Below are 11,648 nucleotides of genomic sequence, written 5' to 3' on the forward strand. Positions count from 1 at the left end.
GACAACTAATAAACTACTAATTGCATGTAATTATTAAATAAGAAAATAAAAGACTCTTAGCTAATAAAGCACTAAACATAATCTTTGAGATGGGCTGGTGGCTTTGTCATTCATTTGGGCCTCCCATTATCTGGGTCCGCTACATATTTGTTGTGTGGATGGGGTGAACATAGGGGGAACCTCCATGATGATAAGCGCTGATAAGCTATGTGGGTTGTGTAACATCCCGTGTATACCCGGTTTGTTAACATGTCATCGTATTAAGTCTTGCTTAATTAAAAATGCGGAATATCTTTTTCTTTTCGATTATGACGTCATTATCAATTACCAAGTTGATTACTTAATTCTTTTTCAAAACATTGCCTGTATGTAATTGCAAATAAACAGATATCTACAGTGAACAACCTCATAATATAAATAAGTGTGTATCTAGTCATGGATCTACAACACGTAATACTGACAACATCCTGATTCATTATACATAAAAGTCTAAATAAACAAAGCATAAATCAATATGGTATGGACAATCCCCATGCTCACCAAATTAATAAGGCAACAAGCCCAAACAAGTCTCAGCACAAAAAAATGGTAACGAAATACGCATAATCACTATACAGGTACATCAGCATAATCAGCAAGCATATCAATCAACTAAGCTCCTGCCGCTAGAGGTCTCGACCCCTGGGTTACCTGAACCTAAAATAAGCGCCCCAAACGTGGGGTGAGATCTCTAAACAGAAATCTCAGCAAGGCAAGGGGTCCTCAAGGATTTCTCCACCCCAAGCTCACTTACATGTGCAATATAAGTTCTAAAAGCAGTTTAACAATATAAGTTCCAAATCAGTGCAATGCAGCAGATAATCATGTCATGGGAGTTAACTATTCTACTAGCCAGAGAAATGCAGGATTTACACACGTCTATTACCCACATTAGTACACGCCCATGCCGTACCTGCCCACAGGATCACATTCCCGTCTAGGCGAAACATCACATACATATCATAAGCATTTGCACTTAACAGCTCAAAAGCATTTCAATAAATCAATACATGAAAACACATCATGCATATATACCATTCCCCCATGGGGTATGGTGGAACCAACAATGGCTAACCGGAGGACACAAAAGTTTACCTCTTAAGCTAACTATCCAAATAAGAGTCCAATCAAGCTCAAAGTCCACAAACAGCAGAATCACAATCTGTTTAAGACCAGGAATCATATCAACAATCATACTCCACAAGTATATGACATAAATGCCTTCGCCATAAGAAAATTAAGTAATAATAGCATGGCACTTCGAGTTCGATATGGAATTTTTTTAACATTCGATTATCTATCGAAAGAGTAGTATGAAAAAAAGGGTATTTACGATTTTATCTGATCTATCAGGAGCCTATTTCGGTGTAACAAACTTTTTTGTTTTCAGTTTTCACACCACAAAAGTTTTAACAAGATTTATGTTATGAAAAAAAGAATTGTTTTTTATAATTATTTGAAATTGAAAAAAAAAACTACAACGCTTCCCTTTACGTTTCGTGTCTTTAGGCTTCTCACAAAGCCATAAGCCCTTAATCACTTCGATTCTGACTTAGGTTAATTATCACAGAGGTTCACAGTAACCAATCCTGGGTCCACAAACCCAAAATGTCATTCTGTATGAACAGTATAGCTACTGTCTCAAAATTCCCAGAATATCTGGGTATATGTCGGGGCTATATCCGGATATGCATATCCGAATATCATAAGACCCCATATCCGGATATCATATCCGGATATCAGTATCCGGGTATCATATCCGGATATTTCGCGACAGAATGCAGTTTCTGCATTTCGCGAAATATCACTCCAAAGGTTCGGATTTTAATCCATTAAAATGTCCAAGCATGCATTTTTATCCTCCTTTAGGTTCATGATCAGGTTAAAACTTAAATACCCATTAACAAGCCAAGACTAAACTTTTAAGCAATGGAAACTCATGATCAAGGCAGATGAAGCTTACCCAAGGTTCAAAACTCAAAAAAGAATGCTCTTAGAGCTCACCAATCAGCTGCAAAGGTTCTGTCTCCCAAGGTATACGAAAATGGTGATAAAAGGTTGGTTCTTTGCACCAAAGATCACTCCTTTGAGCTCCCACAACCAAAGAAATGGCTCCCTCTTCACCAAGTCAAGAAGTCAGCCCACTCTCCCTACCCAACTGTGGCTGAACTCAGAAAATGGAGAGACACAAACACTCACAAGGCTACTTCACACTCTCTCTAGGTGTTTTGGTGAAGGTTCAAGGAAGAAAAATGGTCACTTGGCTCACAAAATGGAGGAAGAAGAGGGTGGACAGGGTGGCACTCAGAAATCTGAAGCTTAAGTCACGTAGAAGGCACAATATGGCCTAGGGTTTTGGGCCAAATGGATATATATAGCCCACTTAAGTTTTAATCGCGTTGTATTAGTGCTAATAGCTACGCTTAGCATTTTAATCCCAAACTTAGGATTATGAACCTACTCATTTTTCTAAGATTTGTCATATTTTTATTTTATTTTTCGCAGCACCTTTCTGGTACGCGCTTTTACATAGCCAGTATCAGTTCTGGCACCAGTTGTCATTATTTTGACCTGAAACTTGTTATGCTAGTTATAACACCTCGCATTTCTAAATCTTATATTAATATATTAAATGAGGATTAAAGGGGAGGATTAGTGAAAATCCTGAAAATTAGTGTGAAATCCAAAGAAAGGGTAAAACGGTAATTAGCCAAACACGCAACCCTAGGAAGGTAAAATTGAGTAGGAAGTCTCAAATGATAAAAATAACCCTGTAAGTTGATTTAGAACGAAAAATTGAGTGGATAGGCAAGTTTTAGAAAATTTAGTGTATAGTGTTTTTACCAGGTAAAAATACCGCGGTACGATTGCATCGTAAAACGTGCCAATTGAATTTTGAGCTCTAGGTTTGGATATAAGTTATAAATGGTGTATAGGACTAGAAAATATGATTCTGATGAAAATTGATGGAAATTAGTGAGTTTGGGGAAGCGTGCATACGGCGCGCGTAACAGCTTAAAACTGCATTTTCTCCGAACTACCGAAAAACTCTGGATTCATCTGATCAAGGGTAATTAAAGGACAATGGTTAATGTTAAAAATTAGAGTTTCTAAATAGGTTATGAAATTATGGACGTTTAGTGGAATTGGAGAGAAATTCAAATTAGTTTGAAATCGCGTGAGGTGGCGGTGGGGCTCACCTCACTTAAGCCACTTAAGACACATGTTTATCACTATTCATCATCACCTTCTCTCCTCTCTCACACATCAAACCCGCGACCCTCCCCCTCCCAAACCCCATTTTCATTTCAAATTTCTTTCTCCTCTAACTCACACTATACATCATCAAATCAAGTGATTTTTGTCTTGAAATTGGTTGGAAATCACCTTCCAAACACATTGGTGGTAGTATTGAACCTTGAAACCCACTAGATTTTGAGAAATCCCTCCCCCAAACCCGCAGCCCTTTGGTGGAGATTTGTGTTCATGGAGTTGTTTGAAGCTCCAATGGTTTAGTATGTCTTGGAGGAGTCTTAGGCCTTGATATTGGGTAAGTTTCATCACATTATATTGCACATGTAAGTGAGCTTGGGGTGGAAGATCCTTGAGGACCCCTTGTCTTACTGAGATTTATGTTTAGAGATCTCACCCCACGTTTGGGACGCTTATTTCAGGTTCAGGTAACCTAGGGGTTGAGACCTCTAGCAGCAGGAGGCCGGAGCTTAGTTGATTGATGTTTATTCGCTTATGTATGTTGACTATGCTTGGATGCTGGATTATGTCTGTAGCTATTGTGTCATTAGCTTTATGGATTACTGTGTTGAGACTCTGTTGGTTATGTTGTTTATTTGGTGAGCATGGGGATTGTCCATGCCACATTGACTTGACTTTATGCTTTTCGTTTTGAGTTGTATTAATGTTTCAGGATATTGTCCGGACTACGTGTTGTAGATCCGTGACTTAGATACTTACTTATTTATATCATGAGGTATTTCAGTTAGCGATCTTTCTGCAATTTACATACAGGGGATGTTTTTGGAATTAGAACTTAATAATCAACTTGGTTAATGATAATGACGTCATAATTGAAAAGAAAAAGATATTCCGCAATTTAATTAAGCGTGGCTTAATACAATGACATGTTAACAAACCGGGTATACACTAATGAATGTCTCTTCCTCTCCAACATAATTATTCGGCTATAATAAACCATCATGTGGATAAATCTCCACGACTGGTGTGTGTCTATTATCCCAAAGTGCTATCCAACGCTGAGTTTACGTAGCCAATTCTCAGTAGGTTTACCCCGAAGGATGAAGTCATGGATGATGCCCTTGAGCCGTCCAGCAGCATTTGGAATGAGCAGCTGCATCCCGAATTGACGCATAACCCGATAAGGCTTGGTTCACTCAACAATATGATAACATATAATCCGTGTCACAGCCCTCCAAAGTCATCTTGTCTCGGTAGAAACACCAAGAAAAATATAACCAATGTATGGCTGCCATATAATCTTTACGAAAATAAATTCATTAATAGTTGGTTGGATTAACGTAGAAAAATATTTTTTTCTTTAAGCTTACCTCATCTCGGCTCATCGTATCTAAGATACGTCGATAGTTATTGTTTCCTTGCTAACAGTTATGCAGGTAAGCACATAAATATATGCGACAACAAGTAATATAGGGCCTGTTTGAGTCTCAGTTATCGTTCCCACAAGGATCTTTTGGCGAAAATTCCAAAAACACAAAGCGAAAATGCTTAAATTGAATTTATGAAAAGAAATATAAAAGCAAAACTAATCTAAAATAGTATTGACCACATTACTCTATTTTTTGAATTTTCTGAATTAATTTCTTGAGCTAAAGAGTGAAAAATAGTAAGAAAGCAATTCAAGAATATGATGTAAAAGGATTTGTATATAAGCAAGAAAAAGTAAAACAAAATGATGATTTGAAAATTAATATTCAAAAGAAAAACTGAGTTGGTAAATATGTGTAAAAAAATTAGGTTGGGCTTCGGTTTATCCCACAGCAATGGATTGACTGCCAATTATAGATTACTAAAAATTAATTCCTAGTTAACGGATCACTCTTGTTGATTTTAATCTCTTAAAATCATTTTATCCTAAACAATCATTTACACATCTCTATGCTAAATGAAGTTAGAACTCATGCATTTCAAGTCCAAAGTTACATGGTGGCTGTCCTCATCTCTAAGTGACTGCCATTGAATAATCTCTTATTCAAGTCCATGTGCTTAATGCATTTCCAGAATTAGTCACCTCTCGATGACTTAGACCTAACATAATATCTACCATCAGGCCTCAATAACAGAACGTTTAAATCCAAAACATGGCATTTAAATAACTGAGAATCAAAAATTAACAAAAGTAATTAACAATCAACCATCACTGAGGTTCGGGTAACCTAGACCCAACCTTCAAAGGTTTAGCTCATACCCATAAGGGTTGAGCTACAAAAACAGCAAAATGAAATAAAAATTACAGAGAAAATAAAGTGCAAAAAAAAATACAGCACGAGTCCTATTCACAGGAATAGCCTCGGTATTGTACTGACATGTTTAAATCCAAACAACATAAGATCCATTACAGTACCAGAAAACACAAAAAATAAACTAAAGAAAAATGGAGAAGAAGAATACAGAAGATGAAGAGAGCCTCACATCAACTATTCCTCCTCTTTTATAGCTCCCTCCTCTCACATGCATGGGATTTGGGCCTCTCACCAACAGCAAGCATCCACACGCTTCTTCCAATCGTGTGATTCCTTTGCAAAGGCAGTAACTGCACTCCAAAAATTGCTTCAGCCAACAATCCTAACAAACTCCAGCTCACCCAATCAGTTATGGGTAGTGTTTGGCATTTTCTGTTTGAATCAAAATGGCTAGGGTCAGTGTTTTGGTTGAACGCTCACTTAAGGGACCATGGGTGAGGGCTAAGGCTCAATGGGTAAACCAGGATTAGAGACCCGGTGTGGCTTGATGGTTTGGTTGTAAAAAGAAATCAAGAATGGAAAGCTTGGGGTTATGGTTGGATGTAAGTGGGTTGGTTCACACGTGAGGGTTAGGGTTCGATGGTTTGAGAATGCTTTTTCCAATTGTATCTCACGTTGCCTTATCTTATTTTCTTCCAATTTCTTTTCTTTTCTTTTTGCTCAATTGGGCTCTTCTGCCTTGCCTTACAACATCCAACCCACTTCTTTTCTTCTTATTTTTCTTTTCTTTTCTTTCTTCCTTCTTTGCTTTGGATTGTATTAATATGTGGGCCTGAAAATAAAAATGAAACCCATTAGCATTTAAATCAACAACATTTCAGCTTAATGTAATTGGGGTATCTATTAACACAAAGAGTATTTTTTTTACATTTTCATATTAAAACCATATGTTTTAAGTCACATTTCATGAACTTATCACACCCCCAAACTTACATTGTTGCTTGTCCTCAAGTAACAGAGAAAATCAGCACATGGATTTATCAGAATAACCATTCTCCATAATCGGAAAAATTTCATTACACCACTCATTGTTACTCAGAATCAACAACAATCTCAAACACTTCTCAACAGCACTTCAACTTTCAACTTTTCAAAACTTTTTCAGTGATTCAAATTAACACAAAGATCATAGAAACATGGGTGTGTACTTAGTTCAGCAGTTAATCAATCACTAACCAGGAAGCTTGGTGATCCTTTTATTCCATAAAAACACTCAACCAATCAGTGTATGGATTTCAAATGCATGAGTGTCTCAATGACCGTAGAATAATGACAAAAGAGATCTTGATTTTTGATTTCTTAACACAAAATGCAAAGTTTTGCAATAGGCAATAGAGATGGCAACTGTTCACTTCCTCACTCAATGTTAATCAAATTTTATTAGATTGTTGAACTTTTTTTATCTTGATTCTATATGAAAACATGATGTTTGAGTACTGTTTTAATATATTCATGCACTTGGGACATGGAGGTGGATGCTTGGGGTAGCGGCAACACCTGCTATAATACAAGTGGTGCTAATGTTTTCGCTCCCCGAATCACCCTGTTGGCTGTTCCGAAAGGTTAGTTAAATCAGCAGTCATATATGATATATATATATATATATATATATATATACTCTGTGAGAAACTGCATTAATTGTGTTGTTCTGTTTTTGTGTGTTGATTATGAAACATGGAAGGAAGGAGGAAAGAAAAGCAATATTAAGAAAGATTTACTCAGCTGATGAGGTTGAAGCTGAAATTGATGCTTTGAAGGAGTCGTTTGCTATGGAAATGAAGGATTCAGAATCTTCGAAAAAGATCAGCATTATCAAACTACTGAAAACTAAATATGTGAGGAGAGATTTGTATGCAGGTGTGGGGCTTCAAATCTTCCAACAGTTTGTGGGTATAAATATTGTGTTGTACTACAGCCCCGTTATAGTTCAGTTAGTTGGTTTTGCTTCCAATAGGATAGCACTTCTTCTGTCTCTAATCACTGCTGGGCTGAATGCATTTGGTTCAATCTTGAGCATATACTTCATTGATAAGACTGGAAGAAAGAAGCTTGCTTTAATCAGTTTATGTGGTGTTATTTTCTACCTTGCCCTTTTAACTGCCACTTTTCGCGAGACAGAAACTCATTCTCCAATGATTACTCAACCGGAAACCTCATATTTCATTAACACCTGCCCCAGTTTCAGCACAACTGTGAATCCTAAAGGATGGGAGTGCATGAAGTTCCTAAAGTCTTCACCTCATCTGAATCTAACAAGGTAAAAATATGTCTGTCCTCTTTGCCTCAACACTTAGTCCTATGCTATTAATATGTTACCATACTCAAATATTTTATTACTATGAATCTGCCTATAATAATAGGATAGGATTGTAATTAATATTCCTGACACTAGTATTAATTAATTGTGCAGATGTTACTTGGGGCATCTTTGATATCTAATGACACAACTAAGAATCAGTGCGAAAACGGTCACAGGGCTTGGTACACAAGGGGATGTCCTAGTAAAACAGGTTGGGTTGCACTAATTCGGCTGGCACTGTATATCATATCTGTTGATCTTTTATGAGAAAAACAAACATCAGAGACAATATTGTGCAACAGCTTATTTTATTCTGACTAATGAACTTGTCTTTAAATACAAAACTGAGCTCATGCGGTTGCTACTAACCAGCTGATTTTGTTGGTCCACAAAATCAGCAACAAACTAACAAAGCAATAACAGTAAAATGCAGTAAACAAACTCCTAAACAAAAGACTAATCAATTTAAAAAACAACTAATTAACTCCTAAAAAATAGGACATCAACAGCAGCCTTGAAACAACAACATTCTCCTCCTGGATCAAGTGCTGCACACTCCTAGCTTCTCCCTGAGAAATTCAAATCGACTAACATGAAATGACTTGGTGAATATATTTGCAATTTGGTTTTCTGAACTGTAGTACATTAGCTTCACTTCTCCAGCCTTCTGCACTTCTCTCAAAAAATAATACTTGATCTTAAAATGCTTTGTTCTTCCATGAAATACTGGATTCTGTGAAATAGCTATAGCAGCTTGATTATCCACAAATACTTCTATGCCTTCTTTTTGCTCCAAATGCAGGTCATCCATCAGCTTCTTCAACCATAATGCTTGGTTTACAGCTGCAGTAGCTGCAATGAACTCAGCTTCTGCAGTTGATTGGGCCACTATTTCCTGCTCTTTGAACACCAAGAAAAACAAGCTGACCCAAATGTAAAACAATAACCCGAAGTACTTTTCATATCATCCACTGATCCAGCCCAGTCACTGTCAGAATACCCTTGCAACTTAAACTTCTGAATTCTGCAGAATTTGATTCCATATGAAAGAGTACCTTTCAAGTACCTTAACACCCTTTTTGCCGCTACCATATGCAGTTCACTTGGACAATTAAGAAACCTGCTGCCATTTAGTGAAGGAGTCACGTGAGGACCACAAAGATCTGTATGAATTAGTTGTAGCTTCTTTGTAGCTCTCCAGGTGGATTCTTTGAAAGGAAGTCTTGTCTGTTTGCCCAAAAAACAAGCTTTGCACCTTGTGATCTGCTCCTCTAGGATTGGTAACCCAGTTGCCATTTCATTCTTCTGCATGAATAGTAAGCCTTTGTAATGAAAATGCCCCAACCTTTTGTGCCATATTTCTGAATCACTAGCCTGACACTTGAATGCCGCTTGCTCCTTCTCAAGGGGATTTAGAGAAAAACTCTTCTGTTGCATCTTTATTCTGAACAACTCCTGACCATTTGAGTCAAAGATCAAACACTTCCCTTCTTCAAATATCACTTTAAATCCCTTTTCTACCAACTGCCCCACACTCAGCAAATTCTGATCAATATCAGGCACGTACATCACGCCAGAAACCAGCTTAGTTCCAGCATAGCTCTCTATTGCTACAGTCCCTTTACCTTTCACTTCTAGATACTCTCCATTTCCAATTCTCACTCATGACTGCAATGACTTGTCAAGGTTTCTAAATAGCTTTTCATCACTTGTCATGTGGTTTGTGCAACCACTATCAACAAGCCAACTATCACATGGAGCACTAGAGGAGAAACAAGAGGCAGCAAATAATTGATCTGCCTCATGCTGGTCTGCAACATGTGCCTCACCTTGCTGCTGATCTCCCTTTTCTTTGCAGAACCTTTCAATGTGTCCAAGCCTATGACACTTTCTGCACTTCACATCTGGCCTCTTCCAACATCTGAAGTGTGGGTGATTCTGCTTTCCACAATGCTTACATGAGGAATGCCCGCCCCAATTGTTCTTAGAGTTGATTGCATTGTTCTCTCCTACAGCAGCTTCTGAACCACTACTGTCATCTCTTTTCTTCCATCTTACATTATGCTGTTCTTTAGCCTGCAAAGCTCCTTCTGTACTTCCTTCAAGCCTCATTAAACTTCTCTGCTCTTGTGCTTGCAGAGCACTTAGCAATTCTGCCAACTTGATTTGAGACAAATCCTTGGTATTCTCCAAAGATGCAATGGTTGCTTCAAACTTTTCGGGCAAGGAGACAAGAACCTTTTGCACTAGCCTATTATCAGAGAGGTCAGTGCCTAGAGCTCTTGCTTGATTTGTAATATTTACCAACTTATCAAATACTCCTTAATTGTTTCAGACTCCTTCATCTGCAATCTCTCAAATTGTGTGATTAGATTCAGCCCCTTCATGCTTCTAATCCTCTCATCTCTTTTATACTCATCTTTGAGGAAGTCCCAAATAGCTTGAGCTGATTCACAAGCCATAATTCTGTTGAAAATGGCAGGGGAGACAGCAGCATATAAACAAGACTTTGCCTTTGCTTTTCTTGTTATCCTCTCCTTATGAAACTTGATCTGATTGATGGTTGGATTATCAGGAAGGGGAGCAACTTCATAATCTTGTTCTACAGCTTCCCAAAAATCGCAACTTGCATTCTGACTGCCCATGCTTGATAATTTTCTCCATCGAATATTGGTGGAGCCATTGCTGAAAAACCACTCGATCCTCCCTCCATTAATTTCTCAAGTCACTCACAGCCCCTTAAGATCAAGAAGGCTCTGATACCAATGTTGATCTTTTATGAGAAAAACAAACATCAGAGACAATATTGTGCAACAGCTTATTTTATTCTGACTAATGAACTTGTCTTTAAATACAAAACTGAGCTCATGCGGTTGCTACTAACCAGCTGATTTTGTTGGTCCACAAAATCAGCAACAAACTAACAAAGCAATAACAGTAAAATGCAGTAAACAAACTCCTAAACAAAAGACTAATCAATTTAAAAAACAACTAATTAACTCCTAAAAAATAGGACATCAACAGCAGCCTTGAAACGCCAACAATATCCTTCTCACCTGGGAGGGGAACTGTTCCATGGGTTGTCAACTCTGAGATATATCCTTTAAGGTACAGAGGAGTGTGTGGAGGAATTGCTCCTACAACTGTTTGGGTTTCAAATCTCATTGTTTCATAGTCCTTTTTGTCCATGACCGAAGCTATTGGCACTGCATGGACATTCATGATATTTGGAATTGTTGCTGTCATAGCAATTTTCTTTGTCCTCATTTTCGTACCAGAAACATTTATTAACTACCCAGATAGAAAAATCTTAGGCACATGATTCTTGTCAATACCCTGATTATGTATTAATGTGCATTTTGCATACAACTCAAGGACATAAATTCTAAAAATCATTGATGGAATGTGCTCAATTCAATCCTGTAATTATTTTTTCTTAATTGATTTTTGGCTCGCGGACTGGCCTTAACCCGTAAGGTTATATAATTTTTTGGCCAGTGTGGACTGATTAATATGTGGGTTTTTTTAGCCCTGCGAGCTTTTTGGCCCTGACTCACGCGAGTTAGGGTCTAACGGGCCGGGTTGGCCTGTTTTGACAGCTCTAGTAGACAATACCCTACAAAATCCTATTAGAGGTGAAGGATAACCTACAAAAAGCACAACGTACTATGAAGAAATATGCTGACCAAGATTGCAACTTGCAAGGACATCCTATTTAAAGGAGACTTGGTTTGGGTGAAGCTCCAACTTTCCAAAATGTATTTTGGCCATTCTAAAACGTATTGGGAGAGTTG

General features: G+C 37.7%; 1 pseudogene; it reads left to right on the forward strand.

The window, feature by feature from the left end:
* The first annotated feature begins 7,006 nt into the window (after positions 1 to 7,006).
* LOC133300794 (probable inositol transporter 2) lies at positions 7,007 to 11,176 on the forward strand (annotated as a pseudogene).
* Positions 11,177 to 11,648: the final 472 nt, after the last annotated feature.

The sequence above is a fragment of the Gastrolobium bilobum genome, unplaced genomic scaffold (genome assembly GCF_033153095.1).
Source record: "Gastrolobium bilobum isolate Gb01-03AN ecotype WA unplaced genomic scaffold, APGP_CSIRO_Gbil_v1 utg281040, whole genome shotgun sequence".
Taxonomy (NCBI): domain Eukaryota; kingdom Viridiplantae; phylum Streptophyta; class Magnoliopsida; order Fabales; family Fabaceae; genus Gastrolobium; species Gastrolobium bilobum.